The 18,339-nt window shown below is 48.7% G+C and overlaps 1 long non-coding RNA gene and 1 pseudogene across 1 annotated transcript; both read left to right on the top strand.

The window, feature by feature from the left end:
* Positions 1–303: 303 nt before the first annotated feature.
* LOC102551758 (uncharacterized) lies at positions 304–4,751 on the top strand. The gene is made up of 4 exons (XR_015642870.1): positions 304–354; positions 505–787; positions 967–1,123; positions 2,769–4,751. It is a non-coding gene; the product is annotated as an uncharacterized LOC102551758 (long non-coding RNA).
* Positions 4,752–11,755: 7,004 nt separating this feature from the next.
* On the top strand, positions 11,756–13,184 carry LOC103694193 (NADH dehydrogenase [ubiquinone] 1 beta subcomplex subunit 4 pseudogene; annotated as a pseudogene).
* Positions 13,185–18,339: the final 5,155 nt, after the last annotated feature.

Here is an 18,339-nt window from a genome sequence, read left to right as displayed (position 1 = left end):
GCGACTACAGTGCCAGCCAGGTGCCATTCACTTCTGACTTCAGGGAAAGAGTGAATGAGCCAGGCAGCTTCTGATTTGAAGCTGAACCTCCCCTCTCCCCCAGTGCTCCCAAGAAGAGAGTATGACGAGCTTTCTCAAAAGCGGAGGACACCTGACAAGTTGGATCTTGCCCAGGCTGGCTGAGTCCAGATCGCAGGTTCCCAGGAGAGCAAGTGGGTGCTGGAGGGAGCGGGCCAGGCGGATGGCTTCCTGCTGCCCTCTGCTGGTAGCACTTTGAATTACAGTGTATCACGTCACCGAGCCAGCATTTACTGCGGGTCCACGCGGAAGAGCAGCCCGGCATTCTCTTACTAGGTGAGCAGATATAGTCACAGGAGTCATCACTTGGCCTAATCCACGCCAGACCTCCAACCACAACTGTCTATCGCCAGTGTGGAGTCCAGATCCTCGCTTCCTCAAGAAGTCCTTTATCTATTCCAACCTTATTTCCTCAACTTCGTCCAGCATGTCCCCAAAGACCATGCTCTTTCGCAAATATGGATGGAAATGGAGACTCTCCTGTCGCATAGTGACCGAGGACGCCTCTTCCGTCTGCACTTCGCCCCAAGTTTTGATGTATCAGGAAAAGTAGGAGTGTCACCGCCCTGTTCCGTCCTGCCCTACATTCCCGGTGTCCAGGAAAAAGGAATTGATCAAGAAGTGCTCTTTTGGGGTTGGGCCGCCACCTGCTGGTAAACACAGAAACTGCAACAGTCCCACCAGGTAGAAGCCTGACCCGGGAGAGCAGGTAAGACAACAAACGCTAACTTTTTTCTTTTTTCTTTTCTTTTTTTCTTTTCTTTTTTCTTTTTTTTTTTTTCGGAGCTGGGGACCGAACTCAGGGCCTTGCGCTTGCTAGGCAAGCGCTCTACCACTGAGCTAAATCCCCAACCCCCAAACGCTAACTTTTATTTTGCCCTTGCACAGGGCTTCTGCCAAGTCCTTTCAAGAGATGAGAATATGAGGTAGACTTCCATATAACACAGGCTAGCCTCAAACTAGCTATGTGCCCGACGCTGTCCGTAAAGTCTTCTACGTGCTGAGACTGCAGGAATGTGTCACCTCTATTAAGTCATCCACACTGGTGAGTCTATTTCGTTTTTTCCGAACGAGGTGAGCATTGTTCATCCCACTTCACCTTTGAGGACAGTGTTGCTTGCTGACAGTTCTGTTTCATTTTGTTTTCTTTTGGGCGTTCTGGGGTTGGACCCATCTCATGACACAATCTGAGCCACAGAGCCACCGCGTCAACCACATTACTTGCACAGGCCTCTCTTCCTGGGTGCTGGCACCTGAACTGGGGTTGGAGAGCTCCCAGTCTGATCCCACTTCCCATAGCAGCTCGGGCAGAATGATCCCAGCATCCTTGTAGCTATGCTATAATAGTATTGAGGTCCCCATCCCTGACTAAGACCTACTCTGCTGGCTTGAGAACTCCCCAGGGCACAGCCAGGAAAGGTCTATAGGCACACTCACCTCCCTTGGACCCTGGTGAACCCACCATGTGCTAGCACTTCTCACTTGGCTCAACCCCTAGAGATATCTAATCCTTACACTACAGTCCGTCCTCCAGTGTAGCTAGCCCCGACTCCTGCATGGCTTCCTTAGAAGGCAGGCTCCTCCATCACAAGTACTGATAGTGGAAGGAACCATGGCCCCAGGAAAATCTGGAGGCAAATGCCTAGAGCCAGCAAGAGAGGAGAATTGACTACTGACTAGCATACAATTCAAACGGCCACCAAACTACCATGCTAGACATTGGGCTCAACTCATTTTAAGACTGGAGTTCCAAATTATCATACACTCTCCATTCCCTCATTTGTTTAATAAATTTATATTGACCTCAATTGCAGTTGGCCAGGAAACAAAGCCAACAAAACTCTTCACCCTTCTTCACCCTTCAGCACTGCGGAGAACCAAGCATGCTGTAAGCCACAATTCAGAAAGTAGAGGGAGAAGGATCAGAAGTTCAGATGCATAGCTAGTTAGGGACTAGCCTGGGCTACATGAGATCCTGAAAACAGAAATGGGGTGTGGGTGGCAAGAAGAAACTCCCTAGCCGGATGGTTATGGTGCACACCTTTAATCCCAGCCTGCAGAGGCAGGCAGATCTCTGAGTCTGGTCTACAGAGTGAGTTTCAGGACAGCTAGGATTACATAGAGAAACTCTGTCTTGAAAAACCAAGAGAAGGGGAGAAGGGGACGGGTAGGGGAGGGGGAGGAGGGGGAAGGAGGAGGAGAAAGAGAGGAAGAGAAGGAGGAGGAGAAGAAGAAGAAAACTAATTTCCTGCAGGCCCCAACTTGGATGCCATGTGTCTTTAATGCCACATGTACAATCCTGACTGTAGCACGGAGTTTCTCCTATCCGGCTTTAAGCTCCAGGCAGACCTCGCTACCAGCCGCCACTCAGGTTCCCTTGGATCTGCAGGTGAAAGACATTAATTTACTTTTAATATGCTTGTCTTTTAATGGCTGGGCACTTCTAAGCCTCCCATGGCTAACGTGCCCTCACCGTCACTCCCAGCTCAACACCTCTAAACCTTCCCTCAGTTCAGTGGCTCAGTTACCTTCAGTCCTAGCTCTACACCCTAAATCTGCCCTCAGCTTAGTTCTAATCCCCCGCCTGCTACCCCAGACCCAACGGCTCCTCCACCTGAGATCTCATGTGTCTAATGGCTCTCCCTCCCTCCAAAGCATGGTAAATCTCCTTCCTCTTCTACATTTCCTAGCCTGCCTGTGGGAACCTGGAAGCCCCGCCTCTGCCATCCAGCTAGCATCTTTATCGATCGACCAAAAACCAATTGGAGAACAGGACCTTCCGTGTTCACACGCAGATTCCTGATCAAAGCATCAGAAACACGCCCTACACAGGAGGCAGAAACAGGCGGGTCTCTGAGAGTTCGAGGCCAACCTGGTCTGCCTAGTGAGTTTCACATCAGCCAAACATACAAAGTGAGACCCTGTCAAAACAAAACAAAAAAAAAAACAAACAGACAAACAAAAACCAACAACAACAAAACTTCTCACTCTTCTTCAAAAAGGGGGTAGGAAGAAGCAAGGTGTGACGAGATGGATGTTTATAATGATATCAATAGTAGTAATAAGAAGCAGAAAGTAGGTTAGGAGGCCTGGGGTGTGACTCAGTGGCAGGAAGGAAGATGAAGAAGGCCAAGGAGCAGGATAAGGGATAGGGAAGCCTGCAAGGTAAGGGGTGGGTGACTCTACAGGTCGAACCAAGTGAGAGGAGCTAAGGTATGGTGGGCACTCCTTCATAGGGGACCAAGAGAGTCAGGCATGGGCACAGACCTTCCCTCACTCTGCCCTGGGGAGCTCTGAAGCTATCAAAGCAGACCCCAGGCAGAAGTGGAGCCCTCGAAGACTGAAGGACCCTGCTGTGGAGTAAGTGCCCAAGCCTGGCTCATGTGGTAGCTGGTCCCCGGCTAAAACATGTAAGAATGAAGGGTCTGTGCAAACCACTTACTGCATGGTGTCACTAAGTAGGTAAGAAGATGGGGATACCACATTAAATAGAATGCTACTGGGATACTCTTAATGGGGGGTGGGACTTTGTTACGTCAGGAGAGGTCCAAGGTGGAATTAGAGCCAGTGGTAAGGCCCTGAGGTCACATGGGCATGCCATGGCCCAGCAATGAAGAATGCAGGGTTTGAGAGGTGGAGTAGGGAAACAGAAGCAAATTATGTGGGGCCTCCTGGACCATGTGAAGCCTGTGGCGCTTAGTGACATAAGGCACTACCAAAGATCCAAGGCAGACAGGTAGCTCGATTCCACATGTGTTTTAAGGAGTCCTTTAGTTTCTGTGCTGAGAACGAGATTGGAGCTAAGTCATAATGACAACAGGAACCAGCTAGGAGGGACAAGAGCAGCTAAGCTGGCCACACCATCTTCCCCTTCCCTTTCCCCCCTCAGTCCCCACGAGTGTAGCCTCCCTCTTGAAATCATGGCCTCTTTCTCTTTGTTATTGTTATACATAGATACAAATACCCAAAGATGTTTTTAGATTCTCAGCGTATTTGATGTTGCTTGTGTATATAAGATTTCAGGGGGTTGGGGATTTAGCTCAGTGGTAGAGCGCTTGCCTAGCAAGCGCAAGGCCCTGAGTTCAGTCCCCAGCTCCGAAAAAAAGAAAAAAGAGAAAGATTTCAGGTCTGACCACTTGATATCACACAACCAGCTAGGGGCTCATCTGGGGAAAGATCATTTCTCCACTCTCAGCATTCCTTAGTAGAAGTGGCAGCTATGCAAATGATATTTTTATTAAATTTATTTATTATATTTAAATTATGAATTAAATTAACTATCCTCCCTCAAAGAGTAAGCTAAAAATATACCTTTGGGGCAAGAAAATAAGCTCTCCAATGAAGAAGGAAGGGATCAGAGGACCAGAAATGGAGGAGGAAGAAGTGAGGGCAGGTCTGACCAGTGTCCAGAGAAGGATCCGATCCACCTGTAACAGCCAAGAAGGGGAAACCCTACTGACCACAGCCATGACAGGTAGCAGCTCCCACTAACAGAGGCAGCAATTGGATGACCTACAGAACTCAAGAAAGAACGACAGAGTCATCATGGTGGTGCATGCCCTCAATACCAGCACTCGAGAGGCAAAGGCAGGCAGATTCCTGAGTTTGAGGACAGCCTGGGCTACAAACAGGAACCTTGTCTCAAAAGCAATAAATACATCTTAACAGGAAAAGTTCTGAAAGTAGATTCTGTAGCAGTTATGCCACATTACCATGTCTTTCACGGCACTGAGTCGTACTCTGTATGTTTGGTACTGATGGGTCTCAGGGTCTCAAACATCCAAGACTGACTTCAAGGTCGCTATGTAGTCAAAGACAATCTTGAACTTGTGTGTGTGTGTGTGTGTGTGTGTGTGTGTGTGTGTGTGTGTGTGTACATGTGGATTGGTGTGTGTGTCTGTGTCTGTGTGTCTGTGTGTTTGTGTATGTGTGTGTTTGTGTGTGTGTGTGTGTACATGTGGGTTGGTGTGTGTGTGTCTGTGTCTGTGTGTTTGTGTGTGTGTGTGTGTTTGTGTGTGTGAGAGAGAGAATGTGTGTGAGAGAGAGAGAATATGTGTGTGTGAGAGAGAGAGAGAGATGGAGGGAGAGAGAGAGAGAGAGAGAGAGAGAGAGAGAGAGAGAGAGAGAGAGAACAAGAACTAGACCTCATGATTCAGCTAGACTTGCTGGCCAGAAAATCCCAGGAATTTGCCTCCCCAGAGCTGGGATATAGACATGTCTCTATGCCCAGCTGTTTCCATGGGTGATAGTCATCTGAAGTCACATTCTAATGACATTTATATGCCTGTCTTCATGCATATGTGTGTGGATATATAGAGCCACTATCCACAACAAATGCACACATAGATCCACAATAAAAACTAAGCAAAATCAAACATTTAAAAAAAATAATAGCAAAGAAATGTTTATTATCCTCCTGCAAGCTGCAATCTGGATGCAGATGCTGCGCAGGCAGCTGGGAGCCCAGCAGGCTCAGGCTTCTTACCCCACCTCCTCTTCTCTTCAGTTTTGGGGGCCCCTCAGTGGTAAATCAGAACCAACAGCCATGACATGATTCACCATCTCCATGGAGATCTCTAGGTCACTGCTGGTGAATGCTGTGCAAAGGCCACAGCCAGAACCCACAGCTGCCCCGCTGCCAGGGCCCTGCAGCTCTCGAGTGACCTGTGCCAAAGATTACACAAATAGAGCAAGGCCCGAGAAACATGCCACCAAGATCAGGCATTTTTGTTTGTGTTTTGTTTGGTCTTGTCTTAAAAGCAGAGTCTTACCATGCACCCCAGGCTGACCTCCAACTTGAGATCCCCCTGCCTGAGTGTTCTAGGAGCTGAGCTCTAGACCTGAGCCACTGCCCCTGGATTAACAAGGACGTCATGACGATTTGCCATCATGCGTTTTCAGAGACTTGAAACCAAATTCTAGACAACGAAGTGAGAGTTGAACCAGGGTGTTTGGGTCAGACTGTCCACGTTCTTCATGTGTGTGTGGGTGTATATGTACATGTATGTAGGTGTATGTGGAGGTCAGAGGCACCCTCCAGTGTCATTCCTCAAGGACACTTTTCACCTTCTTTGAGACAAGGTGTCTCATTGGCCTGAAACTCTGTATGTGGGTTAGGCTAAGCTGGGGGCTAGGGACACCCCTGCCTCTACCTCCCAATGCTGGGATTACAAACTGGAGTTAGAGGCACTCAGAGCACACTTGTCTTATGGTAACACTGGTTCTGGGTATCAAACACACACTTTTATAACTGAACTCTCTTCCCAGCCCCAAGCTTCCTAGACTTTCATTCTCGCTCTGCCATTTCCGGGTTAACCTGGGCGAGTTATTTAACCTCTCTGTGCTTCTATTTCCTCTTCTCTGGGATGGACTTTGTGTCAGCGACTGCAGAATGGGATGAATGGGATGAGTTTGGGATATGCTGCTCTCCTGTGTCAAGGCATTTGAAGGGTTAACTCAATGCCCACAAGATGGAATTGAACGGCAAGCAGAAGAGTTGACACTCAGGTTCCTATGAATCAATTATACAAGTCTGGGCTCAGGAAAGCCAGCTGGGTGCCTGCTCTGGAGTCTGAGGGTCCAGTCGATGCCAGGGCAGCTGCAGACAAACCAGTTACTGTGATCTTCTGGGCACACTGGGGTAGCCACAGAGAGTGGCTCTAGCTGATGTGGGCGGCCCCGTCTCGTGCTTTGAGCTGAGAACCTCACAGTGGAGGCCATCTTTTGTTGGTGGGAATATAAACTGTACAGTCAGGGCCTGGGAGATGACTCGGCAGGTACAAGGGCCTGCTACCCCAGGATGGAGGCCCGACATCTGAATGTGATCCCCAGATCCACATAAGGTGGAAGGAGAGAGCCAACTCCATGACTTTATCCTCTGACCTCCAGGTGCTCACTGTGGTCGCCACGCCCACACAACGCATCCTGCACATGCACAACAATAATGAAAGTTTAAAAATAAACAGGACAAAGTGTACGAGCACACTGTGAAGGAGTTGTGTCTGATAAAAACCAAGCATATGCTGACCTGTGACTCATTTGCAAGTCCTCAAGAAAAAAGAACGTTGTCCACAAAGCACTGTCCAAAGGTCAGTAAGACAGTTTAACAAGTAAGATCCACATAAAGAGTGGGAAGGTGGAGAGATGACTCAGAGGTTAAGAGCACTGGATGATCTTCCAGAGGTCCTGAGTTCAATTCCCAGCAACCACAGGATGGTTCACAAACATCTATAATGTGATCTGGCGCCCTCTTGTGGCATGGAGGAGTGCATACAGAGAGAGCACTAGATGGGCTGGAGAGATAGCTCAGCAGTTAGAGCGAGTGTGCTGCTCTTCAAGACGACTAGTGTTTGGATCCCAGGACCCATGTCAGACAGCTCGAGATTTCCTGTAATTCCAGCTCCAGGGGGACCCAATGCCTCTGGCCTCCCCTGGCACCTCACTCATGTGCACGAGCACACACACACATGCATGCACACACCTAAACATAAAATAATGAATTAAAAACCTGGGATGTAACCAGGAATAGTGAGCGGTGCATGCCTTTAATCCCAGCAATAGGGAGGGAGGTCTCTGTGAGTTCAAAGCCAGCCAGGCCTACAGAGTGCGTTCCAGGACGACCAGACCCACATAGTGAGACTGAGATTCTCAAAAAAAACGAAGCAAAACAACAACAAAAAAAAAAAACCCCAAAGCTGGGCTCTGAGGGCTGGAGAGATGGCTCAGCAGTCAGCAATGACCCAGAGGTCCCATGTTAGGTGTCTCACAACCACCTAAAACTCCAACTCTGGATGCTGGCCACCTTCTTTTGACCTCCACAGATACCTGCACACACACACACACACACACACACACACACACACATGCACATACACGCACATGCACACACGTGCACACACACACACATACACGTGCGTATGCACACATACATACTCAAAGGAATCTTTTTTCCAAGATGTCAATGAGATGGCTTAGGAGATAAGGACACTCGCTATGGAGCCTGAGGACCTAAGTTCCATCACCATGCACTGTGACATATGTACATATGCACACACAATAAATAGAATAAATTAAAAATAATAAGTAAGCCTTTAAAAAATCCTGGGGCTGGAGAGATGGTTCAGCGAATAAGAGCACTTCCAGAGGTCCTGAGTTCAATTTCCAGCAGCCACATGGTGGCTCACAGCCATCTGTAATGGGATCCGATGCCATCTTCTGGTGTGTCTGAAAGCGGCCACAGTGTGCTCACATAAAATAGATAATAAATGTTTTATAATGCTGGAACATGGTGGCCCACACAGCACTTAGAAATAGGAGGACCCTGGGCTCAGTGGCCAGTCAGTCTATCCTTTTTGGCAAGTTCCTGGCCAGTAAGAGTTTCTGTCTCAGAGGAAGAAAGAAAATAAAAAAGATGGTTCCTGAGGAACAAGAGCTGATGCTGTCCTCTAGCATGTACACACACAGACACACAAACATGTACACACACGCACACACAAATGTGAACACATGCATGCACACACACATAAAGAAAAAAACAAAACTTTAAGGCAGGCATGGTGGGGGGCGCCTGTAACCTCAGCACTGAAGGGGTGGGATTCCGCCAGGCGTGGCTGTGCACAGCCTTGATCCCAGCACTCGGGGAGCAGAGGCAGGCAGATCTCTGTGAGCTCAAGGCTACTCTAGTCTACAGATCCAGTTCCAGAACCAGGAGGGCTACACAAAGCAACCCTGTCTCAAACCAAATAAAAAAATCAAACAAAAATAAATAGTAAGTTACCACTGGAAGATCATTAGAAACTGTAAGGTCATCCTAGGCTAAGTAGTGATTTAGAGGCCAGCCTGGATTACCTTGTCTCACACATAATAACAATGGGAAAAGCTAAGCATAGTAGTGGTTGCCAACACTGGGAAGGAGAGATAGGAGAAATGCTGTGAATTCAAAGCCAGGACTACATAGTAACCAGTAAGATTCTTTAAAAAACAAAACAAAACAAAACACAGGTGTCCGGGATCACTCTTCCTTGACTAGAGACTCCGTGTGCCTGACCTTTGAGGTGAGGGGTATGCTGGGAAAAGGACCAGCTCTTGTGGGGCCTTGGCAGGACCAGAACTGAGGCCTTCCCTCCCTCCATGCTACAAAGGGTCCTGCCCTGGGAACTGAAGTGTCTTGCTCTCAGGTTCTAAGAGGAGGAAGAGAAAGAGGAGGAGGAGGAGGAGGAGGAAGAAGAGGAGGAGGAGGAGGAGGAGGAAGAGGAGGAGGAGGAGGAGGAGGAGGAGGCCTGAGAGTAGAAGAGGATGGGGACACAATGGGGTAAGCACTGCTCTGGAAGATGCCCCCCACCTTGTCACTGGCATTGTCACTGGGGAAGGAGATTCTCCTTGTATTAGGAGTCCATCCTCCTGGCCCCAAGCCTGAGGAGGCTTGTCGCCTGTCGCAGACCCAAGGGCTTTCAGAAACAAACTCCATCATCCACCATCCACTATGTCTACTGTGTCTGCCATGAGAGGTCGCCCTCACCAACTGCAGCTAATCTTGGTCCGACTTCTCACATTAACACGGTGACATCAGTTTGGGGAAAGAGGCCCCAAGGAGTTCTTTGGGTAGTGGGATTAGGGACATATTTTTCCTTTCATATATTTATAATTTTACTGTAACCAACACATATTTTCTTACGTGCTGGAAAAATAGTCACTTGCAGAAGGGACCCATCATAACCACAGCACACCCAGGGGACAGCTGCTCAGGAGATGAGAGTCTGGAAAGATTGCTCTCGAGGAACAGAAACGGTCAGAACTGGAAAGAAAGCTGGAGCAAGGACAGGGGACAAAGAACACTGGGGGACCATCGAGGACCTATGTGGGACAAAGAGAGGTCACTTAAGTACCTGCCCAAATCATCTTAAGAGAAAGGGGTTCATTCTAATGACTGGTTCAGTCTGTCACGGCAATAAGGGTGTGGCAGTGGGAGCCTAGGACAGCCAGTCACACTGCATCTGCAGTTGGGAACTACAGATGTTTGTACAGCTGGACCGCTCCTGTTCACCCAGTCCAGGTGAGCCTCATGCAGCACCTCAATCACCTCAACTGATAACCTACTCTAGGAGATCCTTCACAGGCTTGCCTGCAGGCTGGTCTGCTAGGTGATCCTAAACCCCATCAAGTTGACGACTGAAACCTACAGTCTCCCTCAAAGTTGCCCTGTAACGGAACAAGCTGGTTTTCAAGGGAGTGAGCTCTCCATTACAGGATGGTATGCAAGCAGCACTGAACCAGGAGCCTTAAAGAGGGATTTCTAGGTTGTTCAGAAGAATAGACCAAAAACGTCTGAGGGCCCAGAAAGAGGCTTAGACTAAAAACAAGCAGACGAACAATAAAAAAAAAAAAAAAAATCGAACAAAAACCACAAGAACAAAAACCTTTTTAAAAGATGGGGCTGGGGGGTTGGGGATTTAGCTCAGTGGTAGAGCGCTTGCCTAGGAAGCGCAAGGCCCTGGGTTCGGTCCCCAGCTCCAAAAAAAAAGAACCAAAAAAAAAAAAAAAAAAAAGATGGGGCTGGTTCAGACAGTGGTACCGCACATGTTTGATCCCAGCACTTGGGAGGCACAGGCAGGAGGATCTCTGGGAGTTCAGATCTCTGAGCTAGTTCCAGGACAGCCAAGGATACATGAAGAAACCCTGTCTTGAAAAAACAAAAAAAAGAAGAAGAAGAAAACAAGGAAGGAAGGAAGGAAGGAAGGAAGGAAAGAAGGGAGGGAGGGAGGGAGGGAGGGAGGGAGGGAAAAGGAAAGGGAAGGGAAGAGAAGGGAAGGGAAGGGAAGGGAAGGGAAGGGAAGGGAAGGGAAGGGAAGGGAAGGGAAGGAAAACCTTTCACATGTGTGCCCATGGGCCAACCTGATCTACTCAATAGATAAAAAGATGGGGCTGGAGTGGGCATCAAGATGGCTGGGAAGATAAAAGAGCCTGCTAATCTGGGCTTAGTCCTTGGACCCATTTAAAGGTAAAAGAGAACCCATTCCATGATGTTGTCCTCTGACCGCCACAGGTGCATATGGCACAGGCACCCCCTACACACACACACACACACACACACACACACACACACACACACACACACAGTAAAACCATAGCAACTCAAAGTGAAATGTGAGCCTCCCTGATCAGACAGAAAGGTAGCAAGAGCACTCTGATCTAATCTGATGTAACCTTGGTGGCAGAGAACTTGGCCAGGAAGTGCTATCTGGAACAGGTTAGGCCCTGGTCCCTCTATCTTCCTTTTCTTTTTTTTTTTTTGGGGGGGGGGCACAGCTTTTTTTTTTTAATATTTATTATATACAGTGTAGCTGTCTTCAGACACACCAGAAGAGGGCATCTGATCTCATTACAGATGGTTGTAAGCCATCATGTGGTTGCTGGGATTTAAACTCAAGATCTCTGGAAGAGCAGTCAGTGCTCTTAACCACTGAGCCATCTCTCCAGCCCTCCCTTTTCTAGAGTCAACTAACCCTCTCTAGATAAAATGGACAGGGCCCCACTTCCGTGTCCTAGGCTGAAACTTTGGCTGCAAGGCTAGCCAAAGTGTCAGTTGCATAGTTGGTGAAGGGAGGTTGCTCACATTTTGGGGGAACCTGACTCACAGTCCCTGGGACCCAGGTCTGATGCTCAAAGAGATTCAGCAAAGATGGCAGGGCTTAAGCAGGCAGCCAAGATACAGCTAGCCGGCCGGGAAGAAACCTGGATGTTATCACCCAGTGTGGTTACCATGGTGATGGATACACCTGAGCTCACTGCAGTATTAAGGAAGCCTCTGCTTGCCTCACAGGGCTCCCTGTGGAAAAGGCTGGCAGGTGTGAGTACCACCATGAGAACACAAACGAGGCCAGAAGAGAGATGAGGAAACACTGTCTTCCAGCAGATGCGTTCCCAGTCTGAGAACTGGAGGGATGGCTCAGTGGGTAAGGCACATGTGCAAGGGTATAAGTTCTGAACTCAGATCCCTATAACTCACTCAAAGCTGGAAGCAATAAGTTGTGGATAGGGCGTGTCTGTATCCCAAAGCTTCAATACCAGCCTCATTTACATAAGAGATCCAGGGCCAACCTGGGCTACATGAGACCCTGTCCAAAAGAAGTTGATGAGGATGTACCTTATGACAGAGCACTTGTTTAGCATGTGCAAAGCTCTAAGCTTAGTCTTTAACACTACACACATACACACACACACACACACACACACACACACACACACATTATTAAATTTACACTAAAACTAAAACAGAGCTCGGAAGCTGCCTCCCTGCTGACCAGCTTTCATATACCAGAAGGTGAGGTGAAGGCCGCTCAGGGTGGAGGGGCATCAATGATCTGCACCCTACCTGCTTTAGTTAGAACTTGCCACAGAAGATGTGCCCACCGACATTATAGTGACATGGCTATTATGAGGTAACCAACTACTTTCAGACTGGATTTGAGACTTACTCCAGCCTGGTGCTGTAAACTTGGTGAACAGCCAGTGGCTGAGGAGGTCATAGACTCTAGGGTAGAAAGCATAATTGTTATTCTGTCAAATCATCATGTTTTAGGCCAGATAGTGGTGGCACACATCTTTACGCCTTTAATCCCAGCACTCTGGAAGCAGCGGCAGGCAGATCTCTGAGTTCCAGGCCAGCCTGGTCTACAGAGTGAATTCCAGGACAGACAGGGCTACAGGAGAAACTATGACTCAGAGCCAAGACATTGGGTCCCAAGTATAAGCCTGCGCCCCTGGCCACTCTCCCAGTACCCTCAACCCTGCCGAGTATATGTGTCTCTAGAGACCGTAAAGACACAGGTCGAGCGCTTGAGCAAAAGGGCCCGGCTTAAATGGGAGTATCTGCTTCAGTACAATGACCTCAAACGCCAAACACACATCGAGGATCCTGCCTTGACTAGTTGGACCTATGCAAGTTCAGCATAATTTCAGACCCACTCCCAAGAACTCACTTTTAGGAGTGGTGGCAGGTTTGGGGGCCTCTCCTCTTCTGGTATTATGTTTTCAAAACAGACAGGGACAGAAAGGAAAGACTTATCTAGGAAGGAAAATTGGACAGAAAATTTAACATCTCCTACTAAGTTTGGCAAGGATGACTCTATTCTTGCATAAATAAATCTTTTATTAATTAATCACTGAAAAACTGTCTCGAGAAGCCAAAAATAGATAGATAGATAGATAGATAGATAGATAGATAGATAGATAGATGATAGATAGATATGGTAGATAGAAGATGATAGATAGATAGATAGATAGATAGATAGATAGATAGATAGATAGATAGATAGATAGATCGTGTCAAAACCTGTTTTCTACAAAGGCACTGTGTGTGTTTGTGTGTGTGTGTGAGTGATTTGTCTGTATGTATGTCTGTACACCACTTGTGTCCTGGTACCCAAGGAGTCCAGAGGAGGGCATCTGATCTCCTGGAATTGCAGTTACAGATGATTGGGAGCTGCCGTGTAAGTACCAGGAGTTGAACTAGGTTCCTCTGGAAGAGCAGCCAGTGCTCTTAACCTCTGTCAAACCGCAGCCATCTCTCAGCCCCTGTCTATCAAACTGCTTTCCAAATCTGCCTGCAGCGATAGCTTTGAGCTGTCCTCAGCCGTGCAAAGCTTCTCTCTGCCGTGTCAGCAGAAAACACAGACACTCATCTGGTCAAGCTGCGACTGCTCAGCCATAAATGGGACCTTTTTAAAGATACGGTCTTGACTGTCCTGGAACTTTATGTAGATCAGGCTAGCCTCAAACTCATAGAAATCCACCTGCCTATGCTGCCCAAGGGCTAGGGTTAAAGGTGTGTACACCACAACCAGGTAAGTGGGACAATTCATTGCACGAAGGCTCAGGGAACAAAGAAAGGAGGCAAAATGGAGGACGTGAGGGCCAGAGGGCGGGGAGGAGTGCTGACAAACGCTGTCTTCTGGGCCAAGCAAGACTGCTCCACTCATGAGCTCACAGCAGCTTTAGTTACATGCACAAGCCCTGCACAAGGTCATGCCAATCAAAACCCCAGAGAGGATGGGGGAGGAGTTCTCAAAGCCCAACTCTACCAGAGGAGCTAAGGGCATTTTGATAGCTGCTGGGAGAAGGAAAATCATTCTTCTTCGGAGGTGCAAACCCTGACCAGCTGCCCATGTAGCAATAGATGACCCCACACCCATGCACAGATGGGCAGCACTAATTAGACCTAATGGTTATTGAAAAATTAGATGAATAAAGAGAAATGAACACAAAAGCACATTATGGACGCAGCTCCTCTATGCAGCCCTGGATGTCCCGGAACTTGATCTGTAAACCAGGTGGGACTCATAGATCCATCCGCCTCTGCCTCATGAGTGCAGAGATTAAAAGCGTGTGCCACAAAGGTAAGTTCAAAATGTGTGTCATAAAGTTAGTCTGGCCTAGCTAGGCCCGGCGATCTGTGCCTATAAACCCATTACTTGTGGGGCTTAGGCAAGAGGATCATGGGTTTGAGGCCTACTTGAGTTTCAAGGCAACAAGCAACAAGGAGAACAAATGCATTTGCTTGGTCAGCCCTAGCTACGATATGAACTCTGTGAGAGCAGAGCCAGGTTGCTCTGAGGCTCCCACGGTATGAGACCAGACTCTGAAAACACAGGGAACAAGGCAGAGGAGGACCCAGACAGAAAGAAGCTCACAGTCTGGGCCAAGGGGGAAAAAGAACCCTGAGCAAACAAGCAAGTAAGAATCCCTGCATAGGGGTTGGGGATTTAGCTCAGTGGTAGAGCGCTTGCCTAGCAAGCGCAAGGCCCTGGGTTCGGTCCCCAGCTCCAAAAAAAAGAAAGAAAGAAAGAAAGAAAGAAAGAAAGAAAGAAAGAAAGAAAGAAAGAAAGAAAGAAAGAAAGAAAGAAAGAAAGAAAGAAAGAAAGAAAGAAAGAAAGAAAGAAAGAAGGAAAAAGAATGTCCTGCATAACACCTGCACAAGATGGAGCCTCCGTGTGGACACTCCAGCGGGAGTGGGGAGGGCTGCTGAGGCCCCACCCCTAGGTGAGACTATTACCGTAGGCTGTAGAGGGGGATTTCATTTTCTACAGGTCTGTGATTTGAATCTGTCCAAGAGTGGGGGGATGGGGGGCCTTAGCCACCCCCTTGCTGCCCTCACAGACCCCATCTGAAGTGGTTTTTCTCTCAGGCTTAGCGATCCTGTTCTCCGCTGGTGGCTAACGATGGCTCTCACCCCTCTTCTCACTGTCCCGAGACATGAGTCAAGATGGAAGCTCACGTTTCTTTTTTCTTTTTTTTTTTAAGATTTATTCATTTATTATATATGAGTACACTGCAGCTGTCTTCAGACACACCAGAAGAGGGCATCAGATCTCTTTACAGATGGTTGTGAGCCACCATGTGGTTGCTGGGAATTGAACTCAGGACCTCCTGAGTTTGGGGCTCTTAACCGCTGAGCCATCTCTCCAGCCCAGCGGAAGCACACATTTCTTTTTTTTTTTTTTTTTTTTTTTTTTTTGGTTCTTTTTTCCGGAGCTGGGGACCGAACCCAGGGCCTTGCGCTTCCTAGGTAAGCGCTCTACCACTGAGCTAAATCCCCAGCCCCCCACATTTCTAATCCACTTGCCTGCAGCTGGGTTCAGGGAGGGAAGACGGTCATCCTCCTTAGCTCTATTCCTTCTGTTTCTGAGGCTTCCCATCAAGCCTTGCTCTGTGGTGACTGCTCTCAAAGACAGACAAACAAAAATCCCATGGGTAGCAGCCTGGTGGTCCATGAAGATGGGCATCAGAAGCAGCGGTATCTGCAAGTCTGATGATGCTGGCCTCCCCTAGCTGCCTGTCCTGCCCACCACAGCCCTGAACAGCCCTGGTCCAGCAGGAGAGAAGCAACTCCTGGAGAGGCTGTGGGGAAAGTGGTGCAAAGAAAAGGCAGGTCTGGGGGTTGGGGATTTAGCTCAGTGGTAGAGCGCTTGCCTAGGAAGCGCAAGGCCCTGGGTTCGGTCCCCAGCTCCGAAACCAAAAAAAAAAAAAAAAAGAAGAAAAGAAAAGAAAAGGCGGGTCTGATCCTGTCCTGGTCTCTGGGGACTGAGAAGCCACTGACCACAAGTTGGGCAACTGAAAGAGGGAGGGGAAGCCAGAGGTCCCTGCACCCACATCACAGCTTCCTACCCTAAAGTAGAGATGGGGACAGGTCCTTCCCCTGAGCCAATTACGTAGAAGGACCTAGCACTAGATGAAGATACAGGGCTCAGCTCACTGGGAGAAAGAAAGAAGAATAAAGCAGGTGCCTGCGAATGCAGCTCCAAAGTTAGTTAGGTCCAGTGCTGGCCCAGCACACGAGGTCCGGGCTCCATTCTCAATGCACCACAACAGAACATAAGACACTGGCAAATGCCGCCTATGCTCCCAACACTGGGAAGGCTCAGACAGAGAAACCCTGTCTCAAAAACAAACAATTTTTTTAAGAAGGCCAGGATAGCACTCAGTGGTTTAGCACTTGCCTAGCATGTGCAAGGCCCTAAGTTCAGTTTCCAGTTCTACAAAAATGTAAGATCAGATAAGCTGGGGTGTGGCTCAGTGGATAGGGAGTTTGCCTCACATGCACAAAGCCCAGAGTGTAATTCCCAGGACCACGTAAACAGGGAGAGGCTGTGGCTCACACCTCCAATACCCATACCCAAGAGGTAGAGGCAGGAAGATCAGAAGTTCAAGGTCACCCCCAGCTTCATATCAAGTTCGAGGCTAACCTGAGATACATGAGGACCTGCCTTAAAATAATATGATAAAGAAGGGGGCTGGGGATTTAGCTCAGTGGTAGAGCGCTTACCTAGGAAGCTCAAGGCCCTGGGTTCGGTCCCCAGCTCCGGAAAAAAAAAAAAAAAGAACCAAAAAAAAAAAAAATGATAAAGAAGACAGGAGAACATTCAGCCATGCCAACCCTTCTTAGCTAGGGTCCATGTGATCTGCATGCATGAAGTTTCCCAGCATGCCCTGTCACTCCAAGCCAGTATTCTGACTGGCCCAAATCAAGTCACAAGCCCTCTCCTCACCACCAGGGATTTAAATCCAAAATATACAGGCTGGCTGGCTCCTGAGCCCATCCAGGTACAGGGAGGAGGTGTGGCCCCGAAGTGACAGCGTATCAAAGGGCTGGGAACACACTGGATGAAGAGACACATGGGAATCTACTACAGTCCTCTGCTGCCACTGAGGTTTGGAGCAGGTAAGGTCAAGCCGTGTAGCTCAGTAGCCTTTCCAGAGTCAGGGTGCGATGGCTGAATTGCTACCTGGAATCTCTAAGTGCCCCAGTCTGGTCATCCCCTAAAGAAGTACTGAGGAGGGCTGGAGAGATGGCTCAGCGGTTAAGAGCTCTGACTGCTCTCCTAGAGGTCCTGAGTTCAATTCCCAGCAACCACATGGTGGCTCACAACCATCTGTAATGGGATCTGATGCTCTCTTCTGGTGTGTCTGAAAATAGCTACAGTGTACTCTTACACATAAAATAAATAAATCTTTAAAAAAAAAAAGAAGTACTGAGGGACTCTGGGCAGTGAGACCACAGAACACAGAAGCCCTGAATATCCTCCATTAAGCCTTATGCCACCCCGAGCTACCTGAACCTTCTCTGTTCCTCCGTGCGTTCTGGAAGAAATACACGGCTAGAGGCCCAGTCTCCTCACGCTCTACCTCTCAGTGCTACACACCAGTGCAGCTGATACCAAAGGCCCGCAGTCCCTCAGTCTTTTTTTTTGGGGGGGGGGTTCTTTTTTTTTGGAGCTGGGGACCGAACCCAGGGCCTTGCGCTTCCTAGGTAAGCGCTCTACCACTGAGCTAAATCCCCAGCCCAGTCCCTCAGTCTTGTATTTGGAAGCCACCCTTCCCTAGAACCTCCCTACCGCACCCTTTGTCCTGCCAAATGTTTACTTGTCCTTTCCCATCTTGGCGTGAAGATTCCTTCACCTTCTAGACTGGATCAGGCATCTGCCCTGGGCTGCGACAGGCCTAGTGCTTCTCAGATTCACAGCCCAGTGGTTCATCATCCTCCCTCACTACAGACACGCGTGTGCACAGGGACGGGGTCCCTCTGATTCATAAGCCTAATGCAGCACACAGTGTGCTATCAGTAAGGGCTGCTGGGCATAGGTGGGGGGGCCTACAGGCAGTGTACAGTCTGGACTCTGTGAGGGCCTCAGCTGCAGATCAGGCAGGCTGGGAAACAGGGACAAAGAGGAGCAGGCCACGTCTTGGTCCAGACCCAAGTGTCACTTC

This window comes from Rattus norvegicus, chromosome 18, assembly GCF_021556685.1.
Source record: "Rattus norvegicus strain SHRSP/BbbUtx chromosome 18, alternate assembly SHRSP_T2T, whole genome shotgun sequence".
Classification (NCBI taxonomy): domain Eukaryota; kingdom Metazoa; phylum Chordata; class Mammalia; order Rodentia; family Muridae; genus Rattus; species Rattus norvegicus.
This window is presented reverse-complemented; position numbering and strand designations above follow the sequence as displayed.